The sequence below is a fragment of the Pinus tabuliformis genome, chromosome 5_2 (genome assembly GCF_031772625.1).
Source record: "Pinus tabuliformis cultivar Carrire ecotype Pingquan chromosome 5_2, CPIR1, whole genome shotgun sequence".
Classification (NCBI taxonomy): domain Eukaryota; kingdom Viridiplantae; phylum Streptophyta; class Pinopsida; order Pinales; family Pinaceae; genus Pinus; species Pinus tabuliformis.
Genome location: NC_142306.1, coordinates 470829284 through 470849996, shown reverse-complemented (window position 1 = coordinate 470849996; position 20713 = coordinate 470829284).

The following is a 20713-nucleotide window of genomic DNA, read 5'->3' as shown; positions in this document are numbered from 1 at the left end:
TATTATAGGTCTATGACTCTGTTATGACCTGTAATTGGAGCCTTTTTTGTTGTTGTTGCTTCTTTTTCAGGGGAAGTCCTTCCGAGCTCTTTTGTAAGGCCCTTCAAGCTGCTGGATGGTTGAGAATGAATATGCATGTACAAAATGCTTTATTTTCCTATGAATATAAATGCGATTTTTGTTTCCTCGGCCCTTCAAGCTGCTGGATGGTTGAGAATGAATATGCATGTACATAATGCTTTATTTTCCTATGAATAGAAATGCGATTTTTTTTTTGAGGAAACAAAAATGATACACACCAAAAATGCTAAACCAAGCCCACTTTGTTGCAAGTAGTGGATTATACCCTTGACTAAGGATAAAAAACAGTAAGTTCGAAAGCTTTTAAAAGAATTGTTTGCAACTTTGACTGCAAGATGCCAAGGATAAAATAAAAGTGTCACCACTTTCAACAGAGCTCTGAGGTAGTCCATTGTTTCTTAAAACACTTTATGATATTTACAAGAAAATTCTATAAATTTAATTTCTGGGAAAGAGGCATGGGCATTTCGTAGACAGCAGGTTGTTAGAATCAGGTCTCAAGATAATGGAAAGCATGTCCGAATGTCCATATATGTTGGCCCCAAATTTATGGTAAATGGTAGCTGAAACTGGACCAATGTTGTTAGGCCATGGGATGTACAACATTAAAGTTAATGCCCTGAAAAACAACTTGGCATAAAAGCAAAACAACCATAAAGCCCTGCCATTATGGCATAAATAGAAGTGATCACACAAAGCTGTGAAAATCAATTAAGCTGCGACAAGGCAGACAAAATTCATGCCTCTCTACTCTTAGGTTGTTTCTGAAGCTGCCTTACTCTACAGGTTTGAAATCTTGAACCATTAAACAGTAGGAAAACCCTAAAATATCCCAGTTATGATTTCTACAACTGTAAATAAAGAGAAAAACACATAAATTTCCCTAAAAAATCATACAACCCACGCATCATGCGAACATAATAATATGAATGTAGTGCGTGAATTCTTATATCAGACTGTGATACAAAATTGTTGTCTATACACTGGGAATGTCAAACTGGCCAACTGGGAGACATTGTTGCCTGAATAGTAAACTCTTGGACATCTTCCAAAATCAATATTCTAGAAACATCAAATTGAATACTAGGGTTGAACAATGAATCAGCATAAACTCCTAGACAACACAATATTCACTATGCTTCCAACACTACTGACCATGGCATTCATTCCCTTGCTTGTTAAAATATAACGGACATGGATCAATCCATACAAAATTTCTGCAGCCGACTCCAACAATTCATTCTATTCTCCTAGCCTTACAATAATTCTGACTAATCAGCTAGCTCTGATGAATAACATCAACGTCATAAATTAAATATATATCACTTAAATATAATGTGTGGAATCAAAAAAATAAAAAACCAAGTTAGTGGACTATGTGGGCCCTCACATGAGAGACAAGTGCCCCACCGGTCCATCCTTTGCCTCCATTACATGGCATGCAATCCCTAACTATGTCGCTTAACGTTGCATCAAATTGACTCAGTTCAGAAATCCAACTCAACCGGAAGTGGCTAGCAGTAACTCAACCGAAAGTGGTTACCAACAACTCGCTCTTCCTTATTCCTACCTCATCTTTTTACAGGAAAGTCTATCTCTGGGATTGGACCGAGAGGAAGAACCACCTGAGGGAGAGAATCTATCAAGGAAAATTTTAAGGATGGAAAACTTTCCTGAAGTTTAAAAACATTGGCGAATCTCACTAATCCCTAATATGAAAACTATAAAATGTTTATTGATATATTTGTAAAATTATTCAAATTTATAATGATTTTATATATAGTCTCCATATAATGTTGGAAATTTTTAACGTGAAATAATTTTATATTCTAAAATTTGGGCAAATCATCTTTTATAAAAATTGGAAATTAGCGAATCTTTTTTGTGGAAAAATCTTGGAAAATTAGCCCACTGGGTGAACATTAGCCCATAAAATTTTCCATGGAATCTATCATTAAAACTCGACTGGGATCTGATTGACAGGAAGAAAAACCTGAGGGTTAGGCCTTGTGAACCTTACTAGCCTCATGGGTGCTAGGGGAGAACTTGCGAAGGCACTAGCTTGCAACCACAAAGATGTACAGGAGCTATTACGGCCACCAATGCTATGATGAGCCGGCCTAATCTAATTTTGCAGGAAGCAACAAATAGCGAGGATCTAGCCTAATAGCAGGACGAGGTAGACCAGGTTCAGCTAGCAAGGTCTAATTTCAGTATCAAGCACCACCTGTGTATTCATCCTAGTTTGTTCCCGATAGATGTGGAGATTCGGCGTCTGGAGGGTTCCTCTTCTTAACTTCAAAACAACTACGGGTAAGAACAAAGGTAACGGGTTGAAATCCCCTTCTAATTATATGTTCATGAATCAGTTTTCCCAAATCAGTTTTCCCTCTTGCAAAGCTAACAGAGAAGCACAGGCATTGAATACAACAGGGAAAGTATACATGTCTGGCATAGCGTGCATTCTCCATGTTGCCAGCATGTGGGAATGGTACTGTTTAAGTTGTGGAGGGTTCCTCTCCTTAACTTCAAAACAACGATGCTCCTTAACTTCAAAACAACAATGGGTAAGAACAACGGTAACAGGCTGAAATCCCCTTCTAATTATGTGTTCATGAATCAGTTTTCCCTCTTGCAAAGCTAACAGAGAAGCACAGGCATTGAATACAACAGGGAAAGTATACCTGTCTAGCATAGCGTGCATTCTCCATGTTGCCATTCATGGCATACATGCTCACAAGTTTGTTGTATAAAAGACTGTTTTGGTGAAGCCTGTTTCTGAGCATGTGGGCATGGTACTGTTTAAGTTGTTCGATGTTCTTGCAGGACTGCAAGGCGCCATGGCACAAACATGCACTCACAGATGGCAGAATCTATGAAATACAACTATAGATAGACGTGCTGTGCAACCGCCATGTGGTCTGTAATATGCATGAATCCATGTGTACCTGAAGCTGTCGCTCCACTGCAACCATAGCGAATCCACTACAACCATAGCAAGCAACTCTGCAAGCAACTCAAACTAATGTTAAAATTAGTTCGATAGTCCAAAACATTTAAAAAAAATGAACAGCCTAAAACTGAATAACCTATAGTCCAGTGTCTTCCGCCTCGGGAAGAGGCCAAATAAGACCATCAAGTTCAATGACAAGGTAAAAAAAAACATGAAATAAGAAAGTTTAGAAAACAGAAGACCAAGTAATGCTAAATCACTAAAAACCGATTACTATAGTCCCATGCCATTGCCAGATGGAAGGGACTAATAAGAAGCTTTGAAAAATAGTATATATTCCCACAAATGTAAATCTAATAATATGATGAAAAAATAAAAATAACTGGAAAATGAAAATAATGATGATTATACAGAACTTAGATATCTTTGAACTAAACTGATAGCAGAAAGATCAAGTTGACTTCACTTAAAAAACAATACTCTTTCAGGTTGCTTCAAAGTGTTTGTCATTCCTGGCTGCCTCTAGAAGCCTTATAATAATAATACTATTTCAAAATGCTTGGCATTCCTTGCTGCGTCTAGAAGCCTTATAATGAAAGGCTAGCCTGAACACAGTTACAAATGCAATTGCATTGTCAGCATGGTATTTCAGAGTGATGCACATTTTCAAAAGTGACCATTAAATTTATATTATAAAATACCAGCTAGAATGATTATTTTCGGCTTAAGAAAGGTTAAAATTGAGCGTTTTATGTTTGTATGTCCTCTCTCCTCCCTTACATTGACATTTTATTATGTTTGTGTGGGGATATTTTATTTTTAATATGGCAATACCTATTTATTATACAAATTTGTTTTAAATATAAGATTTCATGTTCATTTGGTTGTATTTTACGTTTCTGTTAGCCATATGTTAAGGTTCTATTAGCATGAGTACGAACTTTGATATACGATTGGTGGAATCATGAGAAATTTGTGTAGTATTTGACACTAGATATAATAGGGGGAGTTTCTATAATGGATAGGATCTTTTATAAGAATGGGAAAAGCTCTATCTATTATACATACTCCCTTAAATGTGGGATATCAAGTTCCACCAGTAGTATGTCAAGGTTCCACTAACATGAGTACAACTTGCGGAACCTTGACATAGAACTACAAAAACTATGAGCAGTCTGTGTGGTATTTGACAGTAGGTAAAGTAGGGGGAATCTGTGGCTCTTCCATAAGAATACGCAATGCCTATCCATTATACAGACTCACTTTAAATGTGAGTTGTGAGGTTCAACGAGTTGTACCTCAACATTTCACAAGTTTTACGTCAAGGTTCAACCAACATGTGTACCACTGCCATAACCTTAACCTTAACGTACAACTAGTGGAACCATGAGAAATCTGTGTGGTATCTACTAGCAAGTACAATAGGGAGAATTTGTATAATGGATAGGCTCTTCCATAAGAATAAGGAACACCTATCTACTATACATACATGCCTAAAATGCGAGCTCTTAGGTACCATTAGTGGTACCTCACGGTTCCTCCAGCCATATGTCAAGGTTCCACCAACATGAGTATGATTGGTGGAACGTGAGGAATCTATGTGGTATATGACAACATGTATGATAGGGGGAGTCTATATAATGGATAGGATCTTCCACAAGAATAGTTAATTCCTATCCATTATACAAAATCGCCTTAAATATGTGCTGTCAAGTTTTGCCAATCATACCTCACGTTTCCACTAGCCATATGTCAAGGTTCCACCATCATGAGTATGACTGGAGGAACCTTGACATGCGGTTGCCAAAACCAATATGAGCAATCTGTGTGGTATTTGGCAACATGTATGGTAGGGGGAGTATTTATAATCGATAGGCTCTTCCATAAGAATATGCAATGCCTATCCATTATACAGACTCACCTTCAATGCAAGTTGTCAGCTTCCGACAACTATAAGTCGAGGTTCCCCCAACATGCGTATGACTGACATAATCTTGACATAAGATTAGCAAAACCATGAGCAATCTGTGTGGTATCTCGCAACGTGTACAATAGGGAGAGCCTACATATAATGGATAGGCTCGTCCAAAATAATAAACAATTCCTATCCATTATACATTTTTTCCTTAAATGCGAGTTGTTAGGTTTTTCCAGTAGTACCTCATGGTTTTGTCCCTTGTACATGAAGGTTTCACTAGCATGAGTACGATTAACAAAAATTTCGCATATGGCTCGTGGAACTATGAGCAATCTGTGTGGTATTTGAAAACAAGTACAATAGGGGGAGTCTATATAATAGATAGACTCTTCCATACCTATAAGTAATGCCTATCGATTATACAAACATGCCTTAAATTATCCTACAAACTAACCTTAGGCTATCCTAAAATATGTATAGTGAATAATGATAAACTAACTAATTTAAGTTGAAATTAAACATTAAATTGGTATTTAAAACTTCTTTAATATGAAAAGAAATATATTTCTGTAATTTAAATAAAATAAAGTTATCATATTTATAATATTAACTTTCAATTAAAAAAACAAAACTGTAATTAATTTAATAATAAAATTAAATAAAAATTTATAATATTATCTTATTAAATAAAAAATTAAATAATAAAATTTTATAATTAATAAATAAAATATAAATATAAATATCTATATTAAAATAAACTACTTCAATCAAAATTAGCATATCTTATACACTTTTTGTATCCCGTTTCTTCTCTTATCCTATCTAATCCATGGGTCATGCGAAGATGTAATTTGATTAATCCCTTTTTTTATAGTCTTTAATCCGTCTTCTTACACTCTTGCCCTCTCTAGACATTTGAGTTTATTTTTTTTCCTTTCACATTATTGTGAGTACATGGGATTAGTCCGTCAAAAGGGAGAAGGGCCCTAATCAACCTTATAGTTTTAAAGCCCGGGCTTTCCTAAAAAGTTCAATTGCATCGTGTGTGAAATCCGCCTCAATGAAATTAATTCAAAGAGAAATACAACAGGTAAACCAGAAAGAGAAATACAACAGGTAAACCAGAAGTAATGATAGAAAGACATTTTGTAACCAATGTAGAGATTGAGGAGAGGTTGGGTTCTAGATACATGAAACACTAAAACTTGATAAACAAAATACACGCAAACTTTTGACTAGAAATTAAAGATTAGAATAGGTAAAGTATTGGTTGAACATTTAAAGCTATAACATGGAATTTTATTGTTCATAGACAAATTGCAAAAGAAAACAAGGAAGCTTATTCATAGAGTATTGATATTGGCTAAAAGCTTGCATCCACATTGGCCAAAAGTTTGCAGATTTACAGTTTTCTGTTTTAAAAGAGGATAATAAAGTCCGAATACAATCCAGGTAGACTCTCTGGATTGATGATACTTCTTTTCATTTTTGTTAGGTGAAATAGTGTGAATAATGTTGCAATAGTTTTCGAATATAATATTTAGATAGTTTGTGGACAAAATTAAGCTACTATACTATATGTCTAATTTCTAAAATGAAAATAAGAAAAAATAGAATACTTTAAATAGACTTTGGGTACATATATAATTTCACATAAGACAATAAAATTTATTTAAATAATACATGTACATTATTAATGCTTTACTATATTGAATCTTAGAGATAATGATATTTGCATGGAATAAATCATATCAATTAAGATTAATAAATTTATGAGAGATTTTGAGATAAAGAAATAGATTTCACTTATCATAGTAAAATGAAATGCAATTATTATAATTTAATAGAGTGTAGAAATTTTAGATAAAAAATTGATTCCATTTAACATTAATGATATGAAAAGTGAATATTGCTCAGAAATTCATTGAGATCAAATTCTTGTCAATTCCATGTTGAACATGAAAGGAGTTACACGTCTCCTCATAGGGAGTAACGTACCTCCACTGAAATGTTCTTTTTGTTATTAATAGTTTTTTCAATTTTCAATATAAAAATATTTAGCTGATATACATTGAAATATTTCATTTATGAATATCTTCATATTTAGCATAAAATTAATTACACATTTTCAATTATCTTTTAAGATTTTTAGTATATATAAATATATACACATTATAAAATTCCTATCCATTCCATGTTGAGCATACACATCTCCGTTATAGTAAGTAACATACCTACATTGAAATGTTCTTTTTGTTATTAACACTTTTTTTAAATATCACTTACATGTAGTAAATATACATTCCTTTCCCTCAATAATAAAGAGGAGAAAACACTAACAAATATGATTTTTTTTTTATAATTGTCAATATAGAAATATTTTAGTTGAAATACATTGAAATATTTAATTTATGGTTCTCTTACAAAGAATTTTATATTTAACGAAAATTAATTACACATTTTAAATATTTTTTGAAACTTTTAATATAAATAAATATACACGAGTATACATAAATATGCAGGAAATCATGCGAAGTAGTAATTTGATTAATCCCTTTTCTTACAGTCTTTCCTTCTCTACGACATTTGATTTTGTTGGAGACTGGATTCTAGATATATGAAACATTAAATCCAGAAATTAAAGATTATAATAAGTGTCGGTAGAACATTAAAAAATATAACATAAAGTTTTATCTTTCATAGACAAATTACCAAAGCAAACCAGGAAGCTCATTCATAGAGTATCGACATTTGCCAAAAGCTTGCAGATTTAGAGTTTTCTACTTCAGCCAGTCGGTGGACAAAACTTTTGTCGTCTGCAGCCAGTCGTTGGGTAAAGCGGTGCGTCACGCGTGGGTTGATCCTTCTCTAGGGTTAGTAAATAGAATCCTCGGGTTGAGATAAATTTCTATTTTAGCAGACCTGCTATTTGTTCTTTGTCAGGAAGGCTGTACAAGCTGATAAAAAGAAAAGGTCGCTGAATGTTCTGCAGTGACTAATCCGATATGAATGGTTTTGGAATTCGTGAGATTGAAGCCTAAGCCCAAGTATGATGTGGCAATTTCCTCCCTGTTAGACGACACCGCGGAAGAAAACGCTAAATCCGTATTTATCTAAAACTTAAACTGTGAGAGTTCATATATTGCAGTCTGTAATCCTTTGTGAGGCAGGTTGTATTCGCTGATGAAAAGTAGTTCTGCAGTGACTAATCTGACAAATGGTTTTGGAATTCGTGAGATTGAAGCCTAATGGTAGGTGTAAGTAGCAGTGATGAAGTGGTAGATTCCCCAATCTCTAAAGAAAGTTATATTCTTTTCTCAATGGAAGAAATAGCGAAGCAATTCTGGTGCCTATAGAATCTTGCTTGGGATTGGACAGCAGTATTTGTGGGACCAAACCTTCACAGCACAGTCTCTTCTCTAATATTTAGTAACAAAAATTCATAATAACAAGAGAATCTATACTAGTTTTAATTATATTTTTTGTTTGGAAATTAATTTAGAAATAGTGAAGATTTTGTTGAAATTATAAATTTGAATTGTAAATTTTCCACATTTTAAAATTTCCAGCTATAAATTTGAATTATGAATTCTACACAATTTAAGTGTTTTAGTAGATTTTCAAAGCACTGAATCTATATATATATAAACCCCATTTTAAATAAAAAATCACAACTTAACAAAAAAAAATTCACTACAACAATTCCAAAAACTAAATTTATATTTATTTCAAGCTTGACTATGATCATTCATACATTGTACACAGTTGAAATTATAAATTTTAGTTGTGAATTCTCGGCAATTTAAGTGTTTTAGTGATAAATTTGAATTGTGAATTCTGCTGGATTTAAGTGCTTCTTCATACATTGTAAACAGTCTGCAGTTAACAAATACCAAAAACTATGGTCACCGCAGTTAATTAGTGATTCTAGAAGGCTCACTTGGTGAGTTTGGCTTATTCATAACATTTTATTTAAGTCTGAAATTTAAATATTTTATTTCTATTAATTATTTTTTAAATACTACATGTTTTTGTTATTAATGTTTTCTAAGTGCTACATATAAACCCCATGTTGAGCATGGAAGGAATTACACATCTCATCTCCTTTATACTTTGGTGTAGAAAGCACTTTTCAATACAATATCAGATGTATCATTGCACTGAATCTATCTTTTTATATATTGAAGATGATTCCTTGAACCTAAATGCTACCAATAAGAACTTGGAACATTAGAATTCTATATTCACACACACTACTCAATATGAGTTAACATGTCACTTGTAAAAATTGAATATGAAAATAGAAAATAATAATCAGTTTTCCTAACGACCCAAAATAAACCCAATTAATTTAACTCTTTAATTTAAAAAAGTTTTAGCCCTTTCTAAATAGAATAACTAGTTGATTCACTTGATTTGTTTTTTTTCCTTTAGTTTTAATAAAAAATATCATTAAAAATAGATTCTCGCATTAAAATCCTTACAGAAGTAGATATTAATCCATATGTAATTTATTTATCTAATTAGAATAGTAATATTTATTTTATTTATACATTATTATGTGTATATTTATTTGAGAGTTTTTAATACAAAGTAGTTAGTTAAGGCTTAATTTTAAAATATTTTTTCCTTAAAAAAAAAAGTGTTATAACAAAATAAGTGTTATAACAAAATGATCAGTTATAACAAAATGATCAAAATGTTATATCATGTCACACGATGAAATTTAAAGTTAGATAAAAACTTTAATTTTAAAAAGATATAATAAAAACCATATAGACTTAACTTAAAATATTATTATTATTATTATAAAAATAATTATTGTTATAAACATTAAATCTATATTTAAATAAATTTTAAAAACTATATTTATTTTAAATATAATATATCTAAAAATATATTATATAAAAAATTTAACATCAACCTATCGATTCTGTTCACTATTTATTTTAAATGTAATATATCTTTCAAAACTACTATATAAGAAATATAATATCAACGAAGATCTAGACCTGATCGAGAAGATCTAGACCTCCTAGCCCTTGCGACCCCACACGATCCACTAAGATCTAGACCTCCTAGCCCTTGATATCCAACGAACAACTGAATATTATATCTTCAGAAAGCTGATATGATTATTCTGAAGGGTTATTAGTTGTTAGACTCATTAATGCTTGTTTGTTACGGAAGGAAAAATAATAAGAAGATTTTTTGAAGAATAGTATAGGGCTAACCCATGTAAATCTAATGATATGAACAAAATAATTGGAAAATTAAAATAATCATGACGATACATAATAACAAAAAGTTTTGAAAAAGATATATGCCCTGAAAAAGATATATGCCCACAGATGTAAATGTAATAATATGATGAAAATAACTGGAAAATAAAAATAATGATGATTATACAGAACTTGCATATCTTTGAACTATGCTGATAGAAGAAAGTTCCAGTTGACTTACTTAAAAAACAATACTTTTTCAAAGTGCCTACCATTCCTGGCTACCTCTAGAAGCCTTATAATAATACTATTTCAAAACGCATGTCATTCTTGGCTGTGTCTAGTAGCGTTATAATGAATGGCTAGCCTGAACACAGTTACAAATGCAAATGCATTGTGAGCATGGTACTTGACAGTGAGCACATTTTCAAAAGTGCCCATTAAATTTATATTATAAAATACCACCTAGAATGATTATTTTCGTTTTAAGAAAGGTTAAAGTTAAGCATTCTCTGTTTGTATGGCGTCTCTCCTCCATTATAGGTTCATTTTATTATGTTTGTGTGTCTTCATTGAGGATATTTTTTATTATTATTATTAATAAGAATATTACATTGTTTATCTATTATATAAATTTGTTTTAAATATAAGTTTTCAGGTTTAGCTAGTTGTATTTCAGGATTATGTCAGTGGTATGTTAAAGTTTTACTAGCATGAATATGAATTTTGATATATGGCAAGTGGAATTATGAGCAATTTGTGTGGTATTTGATACTAGGTATGGTAGAGGGAGTATGTATAATGGATAGGTTCTTCCATAAGAATAGGAAATGTCTTATCTATTATACATACTCGCCTTAAATATGAGCTATCAGGTTCTACCAGCAGTATGTCAAGGTTCTATTAGCATGAGTACAATTCGTGGAACCTTAACATAGAAATGGAAAAACTGTGAGCAATATATGTGGTATCTGATAATAGGTATAGTAGAGGGAGTCTATGGCTCTTTCAAAAGAATAGGCAATGCCTATCCAATATATAAACTCGATTTAAATGTGCCAATCGTACCTCACAGTTTCATCAATTGTACACCATGGTTCAGCCAACATGAGTATGACTAACATAACATTGACATACGAATTGTGGAACTGTGAGCAATATGTGTGGTATCTAATAGCAAGTAAAGCAAGGAGAATCTATATAATGGATAGACTCTTCCATAAGAATAAGAAACACCTACCCACTATATAAACTTGCCTAAAATGTGAGCTGTCATGTACCATTAGTGGTACCTCACAGTTCCTCGAGCCATATGTCCAGGTTGCACCAACATGAGTACGATTAGTGGAACCATGAGCAATCTATGTGGTATATGACAACATGTATGATAGGGGTAGTCTATATAATAGATAGGTTCTTCCATAAGAATAGGCAATGCCTATCCATTACACAAACTCGCCTTAAATATGAGTTCTTAGGTTTCACCAGTCATACCTCACGGTTCCACCATCCATATGTCAAGGTTTCACCATCATGAGTATGACTGGAGGAGCCTTGACATGTGGTTGGCAGAACTAATATGAGCAATCTGTGTGGTATTTTACAACATCTATGGTAGGGGGATTCTTTATAATGGATGGGTTGTTCCATAAGAATAGGAAATGATTATCCATTATACATGCTCACCTTCAATGCGAGCTATAAGCTTCTGCCAACTGTAAGTCAAGGTTCCCCCAACATGAGTATGACTGGGAAAACCTTAACATACGACTGGCATAACCATGAGCAATCTGTATGGTATCTTCCAAACATGTACAATAGGGGGAGTCTACATATAATGGACATGCTCTTGCATAAGAATAGACAATGCTTATCCATTATACAGACTCGCCTTAAATGCAAGTTGTTAGGTTCTACCAGTTGTACCTCATGGTTCCACGAGCTGTACATCAAAGTTTTGCTAACATGAGTACGAGTGACGAAACCTTAACACATCACTGCAAAACTGTAAGCAATCTATGTCATGTTGACAACAAGTATAATAGGGGAAGTCTATATAATAGATAGACTCTTCCATCAATATAAGTAATATCTATCCATTATATAAACTCACCTAAAATTATCCTACAAAATCACCTTAAATTAACCTAAAATGTAAATAATAATAAACTAACTAAATTATGTTAAAATTAAACATTAAATTGATATTTAAAACTTTTTAATATTAAAAAAAATCTTTAATTTAAATAAAATAAATTATCATATTTATAATATTTATTCTATTCAATAAAAAATAAAATAACAGAAAATTATAATTAATAATAATCCAATTAAGTAAAAATTTATAATATTATACTATTAAATAAATATATAATTTTTTTTTTTTTTTATAATTAATAAATTAAATATAAATAAAATCAATAAATAAATAAATATATTAACTACAATTAAAATTAGCATATCTGATACACTTTTTGTATCGGTCTCGTCTGTCATCCGGTTTAATCCATGGGTCCTGCGAATATGTAATTTGATTAATCCTCTTCTTATAATCTTTCCTTCTCTGGACATCTGAGTTTGTTTTTTTCCGCTGTGACATTATAGTGATTACATCGGCTTAGTGAGTCAAAAGGGCCTTAATTAACCTTACAAATCTAGAACCCACTTCTTAGTAAAAAGTTCAATTGCAACCTATATGAAATCCACCCCAATGAAATTAAAAAAAAATACAAAATTTAGAACTAAAAATAATAATACAAAGACATTTTCGTAACAAATGTAGAGGTTGACGAGAGGTTGGAGGCTGGGTTCCAGATACATGAAACACTAAAATCAGATAAACAAAATACATGCAAACTGTCGACATATACTGGAAATTAAAGATTATAATAGGTAAAGTGTTGATTAAATATTCAAGAGTATAGCATGAAATTTGATTGTTCATAGACAAATCGGAAAAGAAAACAAGGCAGCTCATTCACACAGTATCGAAATTGACCAAAAGCTTGCATATTTACAGTTTTCTACTTTAAAAGAGGATGATTAATTCCAAATACAATCCAAGTGCACTCATCTTTTAGATAGATCATACTTTTTATCGAGTTATTTGCAATATTAATAATAATGTTACAATAGTTTTCTAATATATCTTCAAATTGTTTCATATTTTATTATTTTTGTGATTTTATTATTAAGTTTAGATAGTTTGTGTGGACAAAAGTTAAGCTATTATGCTATATATCTAATTTAATAGGCGGAAAAAGAAAACATACCTTACATCGATTTTGGATAAATGTGTAATTTCACATTTTATTATTTTTGTGATTTTATTATTAAGTTTAGATAGTTTGTGTGGACAAAAGTTAAGCTATTATGCTATATATCTAATTTAATAGGTGGAAAAAGAAAACATACCTTACATAGATTTTGGATAAATGTGTAATTTCACATAAGACAATAAAATTTACATAAATAGTACATGTAGTTTTATTAAGGCCTCACTGTATTGAATCTGAAAGATAAGTAATAAATAAATTATATCAATTAAAATTAATAAATTTGTGAGATTTTGGATAAAAGAAATAGATTTCACCTTCCATATTAAAATGATATATAAATATTGTAATTTAAAATGATATATAAATATTGTAATTTAACAGAGTGTAGAGATTTTGGATAAAAAATTCATTTCGTGTCACATAACGATACGAAAAGTGAATGTTGTAGATATAGTAGGAGATTATGGAATAATATTATTAATACTTTTTTATGGTATGTTTTAAAATTTATTCAGATCAAATTCCCTATTAAGCATGAAAGAAGTTACACACCTTCATAGTGAGTAACATATCTACACTGAAATGTTCTTTTTGTTATTAATAGTTTTTTTAAATGCCACGTGTATGTAGTAAATTTTAAATGACTAACATACCTACATTGAAATGTTTTTTTTGTTAATAATCAATTTTTTAAATGCCACGTGTATGTAGTAAATTTTAAATAAAGGATACAATCCACCAGCAGTAAGAAGTAGAAAGCACTTACGAATATAATAAGATTTTATAGTTTTCAATATAAAAATAAATTACTAGTGTACATTGAAATATTTCATTTATGGATCTTTCTCACACATTTTGAATTATTTTTTAAAGCTTAAATATATATAAATATATACACATTATCAAATTCTTGTCAATTCCATGTTAATCATAAAAGTAGTTACACATTTCCCTTATATTAAGTGACATACCTACATTGAAATGTTCTTTTTGTAATTAATAATTTTTTTAAATGCTAGGTGTATATAGTAAATTGTAAATGAACTATACATTCCCTCATTAACAAATAGAAAGCACCTATAGATATAATAAGTTTTTTCAATTTTCAATATAAAAATATTTCACTCAAATACATTGATTTGATTTATGGATCTCTCACACATATTTAATTTATGGATCTCTTACCCACATGAACTTCATATTTAGCAGAAAATTAATTACACATTTTGGATCATATTTTAAATCTTTTAATGTAAAGAAATACACACATGATATTGAATATCATGTGTACATATATACATAGATATGCATATAATCCTAGGAAGATGTAATTTGATTAATCCCTCTTCTTATAGTCTTTCTTTCTCTAGACATTTGAGTTTGTTTCTTTCCCTTTGACACTATGGTGATTATAGGGGCTTGGTGAATCGAAAGGATGAGGGGCCCAATCAACCTTATAGTTCTAGAGCCTGGTCTTTAGTAAAATGTTTAATTGCAACTTATTTGAAATCCACTCTAATGAAATTCAGAAAGAAATACAAAATGTAGAACTAGAAGTAATAATAGAGAGACATCTTCTAACAAATGTAGAGATTGAGGAGGAGGTTCCAGGTTTGGTTCTAGATACACTAAACATTAAATCAAGACAAACAAAATACATGCAAACTCTCAACATATATTAGAAATTATATCAACATATATTAGAAATTAAAGATTATAATGGGTAAAGTGTTGGTTGAACACTCAAAGATACAACATGAAATTTTATTTTAATACACAAATTGCAAAGGAAAACAAGGAAGCTCATTCACATAGTATCAAAATTGGCCAAAAGTTTGCAGATTTAGAGTTTTCTATTTCAAAAGAATATGATGAACTCTAAATAAAATCTAGGTAGACTCGCCTTCTAGATAGATGATACTTCTTTTCACTTATGTTATGTATAAAAGTGTGAATAATGTTACAATAACTTTCCAATATATCTTCATATTGTTTCATACTTTATTATTTCTTTGATTTTGTTATTAAGTTTAAGTAGTTTATGTGGAGAAAAGTTAAACTGTGATGCTATATGTCTGATTTCCTAGGTGAAAATAAGAAAAATTATCATGTCTTACACAGACTTTGGATAAATATATAATTTCACATAAAACAATAAAATTTACTTAAACAATAAAATTTACTTAAACAATACAAATTTACTTAAACAATACATTTAGTTTCATTAATTCCTTACTTTATTGAATCTTAGAGATAATGATATTTGCATTGAATAAATCATATCAATTAAGATTAATAAATTTGTGAGAGATTTTGGATAAGGAAATAGATTTCACCTGTCATATTAAAATGAAATGTACATATTGTAATTTAATAGAGTGTAAAGATTTTGGATAAAAAATTGATTCTGTGTAACATAATGATATGAAAAGTAAATATTGCTACTACGATGTAGATTTAGTAGAAGATTATGGAATAGTGTTATTAATGCCTTTCTATGCTTTGAAATTTATTCAATTACACATCTCTCTCATAGTGAATAACATACCTACATTGAAATGTTCTTCTTGTTATCAATAGAATTGTTTAAATACCACCTTTATGTAGTAACTTTTTGATGAACTATATATTTTCTAAGTAGTAAGAAGTAAAAAGCACCTACAAACATAATAATATCTTTTCAATTTTCAATCTAAAAATATTTTACTCGATCATTTTTTAAATATTTTAATATAAAAAAATACACACACACACATACATAGTTGATAGTGAATATCCTATATAAATACATACATACATACATTTGCATATAAACATATATACTAGTGCTACCATGTAAATCCATATAAATTAAATGGTTGGTAAATACAGATAGGAATCAATTCATAGTAAGCATACAAAAACTTAGTTTACCATGCATCTCAAGTTGCTAAAATTAAAAAAATCATAAGAATTTACTAAATTGTAGCTTTAAGTCCCTAGGTTAGCTCAATTGGTGGAGTCCCTGTGGTTAAAGAACCTTTTCTATTGAGAGGTTGTGGGTTCAATTCTCTGGTAAAATTGACAAGAAGTGCTCCCATCAGGTGGATCTGCCTAGTACAAATATTATGATTCTTTGGACACTCCTAGAGTCAGTCTCCATGATGCCTAGTACAACTATTATGATTCTTTGGACACTCCTAGGGTCAAATATTATGATTCTTTGTACACTCCCAGAGTCAATCTCCATGACGCCTAGTACAAATATTATGATTCTTTGCACACTCCTAGGGTCAGTCTCCATGACCGAATTGATACAAAGTGGTCTACTTGTACAAATATTATGATTCTTTGGACACCACCTAGAACAAATATTATTATTGTTTGCACACTCCTAGGGTCAGTCTCCATGACCGAATTGATAAGAAGTGGTCCACTTGTACAAATATTATGATTCTTTGGACACCGCCTAGTACAAATATTATGATTCTTTGCGCACTCCTAGGGCCAGTCTCCATGACCGAATTGATAAGAAGTGGTCCACTTGTACAAATATTATGATTCTTTGGACACTCCTAGGGTCAAATATTATGATTCTTTGGACACTCCTAGGGTCAAATATTATGATTCTTTGGACACTCCTAGAGTCACTCTCCATGATGCCTTCAAACACTCCTAGGGTAAAATATTATGATTCTTTGGACACTCCTAGAGTCACTCTCCATGAAGCCTAGTACAAATATTATGATTCTTTGCACACTCCTAGGGTCAGTCTCCATGACCGAATTGATAGGAAGTGGTCCCATCAAGTGGATCTTCCTAGTACAAATATTCCATGCATGTAGCAGTCATCGATCTCCGGGCTTTTTGAACCACATAAATTTAAAAATAAAAATAAAAAAAATTTATTTAAAATTATTATTATTGGTAAAAATAATTAATATATAAGCTAAACATATTTACATTTAAGAAATACATGTAACACGATTCTTAACCAGAGAGATTCACACATGCTTTATCATGGATATTCTTAATCTATAAATGGATTTTGTTACAATATTATGGTCCAATACCCAAAAAACGGTAGCTCATTTCATATGAAACTTGTTCATATCAGGTTTTTCTTAATTAATGAATTTATTTAAAAACAATAAAAAAATATCAAACCTCTTAAGATTTTCACTTCTAGAGATTTGATCCCTCTTTGCACTTTTTTTTAATGTGTGATTCACACCCACGAGAGATAGGTGGCTAGTACATCCATGGAAACTATCTAGATAGATCCACTTTTTTAATGTGTGATTCACATACATGAGAGATCGGTGGCCACTACGTCCATGTAAACTATCTAGAGCTCCTACGTCCATGGAAACTATCTAGATAGATCGTCCATGGAAACTATGGACATCTAAATGATCATTTCCCACTACCCATTAGCAAAACTCAATTGACCACTTGTCTTGCAATGTGCTCTAATGACAAGAACTAAACTAACTAAACTAACTCTTAGGACTATAGCTCTACACACTTAATAAATCAGGAGTTAAAATTAATTGTTAAAAATATTAATAATTAATAAATATAAATATTAATTTTATTATTTTCTTTTATTTTTATTTTATTTTTATGTAATTTGAGTCAACAAAATTTAATTAATAATTATAATTAGTTATTTTATTTTATTTTTAATTTATTTTGATTTTTATGTAAGTTGACATAGTTAAAGTGTTTACAACTATTTTGAAAATAAATCTCAGTTTTTGATTTGTGTATACTATTAAGAATATTCTATGAAGATTTAATCGCTACCATCCACTTAATATTTAATAATAAATAAATAAAAAAATTGGAAACCCTACTCCTATATATATATATATATATATATGGAGGGAATTGAAATATTTATTTATGATGAAGATTGAAGTAATTTATAAAATATCATAATAAGAGTTGTCTTTTAGTGCGTCTCAACCTCACTATGGTCACATGACGTAATATATTTCATATCAACTTTAAAAAGAAATAAAGTAATTATAAAAAAAAAGTGTGAATAAAATTTTTAAACCTTATATTTTTCAGAAAAAATTAACACAAAATTTAAATAAACTATTTGAGAGTCTATATTATCTAATTTATATCAATATCAACTTCATATATATATATATATATATATGAGAGAATGTTAAAATAAAATATTCAATGTGTAGATAAAAGAAATTGAATGTAAAAAATAAATTAAAAGATATGAAGTATTTCCTAATATGAATAATAAGAGGGAGATAGTGTAATTCATTTAATTCTTAATATAAAATTAATATTTGACACACACACAGACACACATTAAATTTTCCCTTCTAAACTTTTACCATTATTGCTTTACATTCAATCATTTTCTATTCAAAATACCCTAAACAATAAATACTCACACTTACATATAATTATAAAATGATTATATATAGTAATCTTTTTTTTTTTTTTTAAGATTGGTAGGACTCTCTGATTTTCATGTTTACCCGCCACAGGGAAGGGTAGCACAAGATTCGAACCGAAGATCTCTAGTTCAATGAGACTTCATTTCCACGACTATAGCCACTGAGCTACCCCAGACAGACTTATATATAAAAATCTTAACATAAAATAGATATATGAAATATAGTTAATTTTAAAGATTTTTTTGCAATGAATACAACCTGTAATGTAAATGAGATCATGGAATTTCCTCCCATAGATTTATATGAATAAAATAGATATCATACTTGGCATTAAATTAGTGTGTAGATTTATTAAATTATTAATTTATTGTGTTAGGGATTCAATTGGTTAACATATATCATGTCAGTTACGAATGTTAAATTTGGGTGAGGACCATTTCATTCATTCCTCCAACCATGTGTATTAGCTCTAATTGACAATTATATATATATAAACCATGTGTGATAGCTTTAATTGACAATTATATCTATATATATATGAAACTAACATTTTATACTCTTTAGTATTTTAATTGTAATCTTTATTTATTTATTTTCAATTTCTCATTTATTGGATTTTTTAGGTTACTTTCGAGTGAAACACTAATTAGTGTATGACTTTATTGTTTGTGATCTACTTCAACGCAACTATCTTTTTACTTAATGTTTTTATTTTAAAATATTTACACTTTAAAAATATAAAAGATTAAATGTTTATATATATATATATAATGTTATATCACTAACATTCACTAAGACTAATATGGTCTATCATAGTTTAAAAAGTAAAAAATTAATTGAGATTCTTTAACATTTTATTTCAATGATGGAAAAGAAGGGAGAGTTTTCGGAATAGACCAACTCCCCGTTTCATTATGAAGCTCATGAGAATTAGTTCTTACGTTTTGGTTATAGACCAACAGGTCGTTTCACAATAAAGTTCATCAGCATTAGTTCTTATCCTAACAATGCTCATTTTCTTTTTAGTACTAGCCAAGCTAGAAAGATAATTCTGGTTTTCTAGATTGTGTTGATCACCTCCTTATAAAGTCTTAGCTTCCTTTTTCCCTCTAACTTTGTATCACCACAACTTATCCTTAAATTTGGAAGTAATAATATCTTTAATATTATCCTTATTCTTCAAGATGATCTCCTCCTTTCCAATGGTCTAGCCAAGGCTCATCCTTATACTAGCCTAACTTGAACCCGAGGTGGGGGTTTTTGATTGAGTTAGGAGCAATTTTAGGGTACCTTTTGGCTTCCATGTTCTATAGCTTCTTCCTATATATGAGATGCCTAACCATAAACATGCTTTCTATGGGGAAATGATAACTTTAATCAGGAGGATAGGGTAGGGAATATTTCTTTTAATCTCGAGGTTGTAGGTTATAAATTGTTTGTGGATTAGCTCAATCTTATTTTCTAGATATACTACAACCTTAAACCCCCATATAAAATTATAAGGGTGACCAAAGAGTTAAAAATGAACTTTTTTTTTACTCGATGCCAGAGATCATTCTACTTATAATTATTTTCAAGCCCATAATAAGCTTTCCAATCTCCAATTATTCTTTCTCAATGCTATAATTCCAATTTAACTGATAATGAATGTATATTGCGAAATATTAACATGAAAAAACTCTTTCCAAATAATTATTATTATAGATAAAATTATCATAATTAAATTTTTAAATTTAATTATCATATCTTTAACCATAATACCCATCTTAAAACATTCTATCCAATATTACATAATAACATTAAAAATATATTAAATTTTTAAATTAAACATAAAACTATTTAAAAACAAA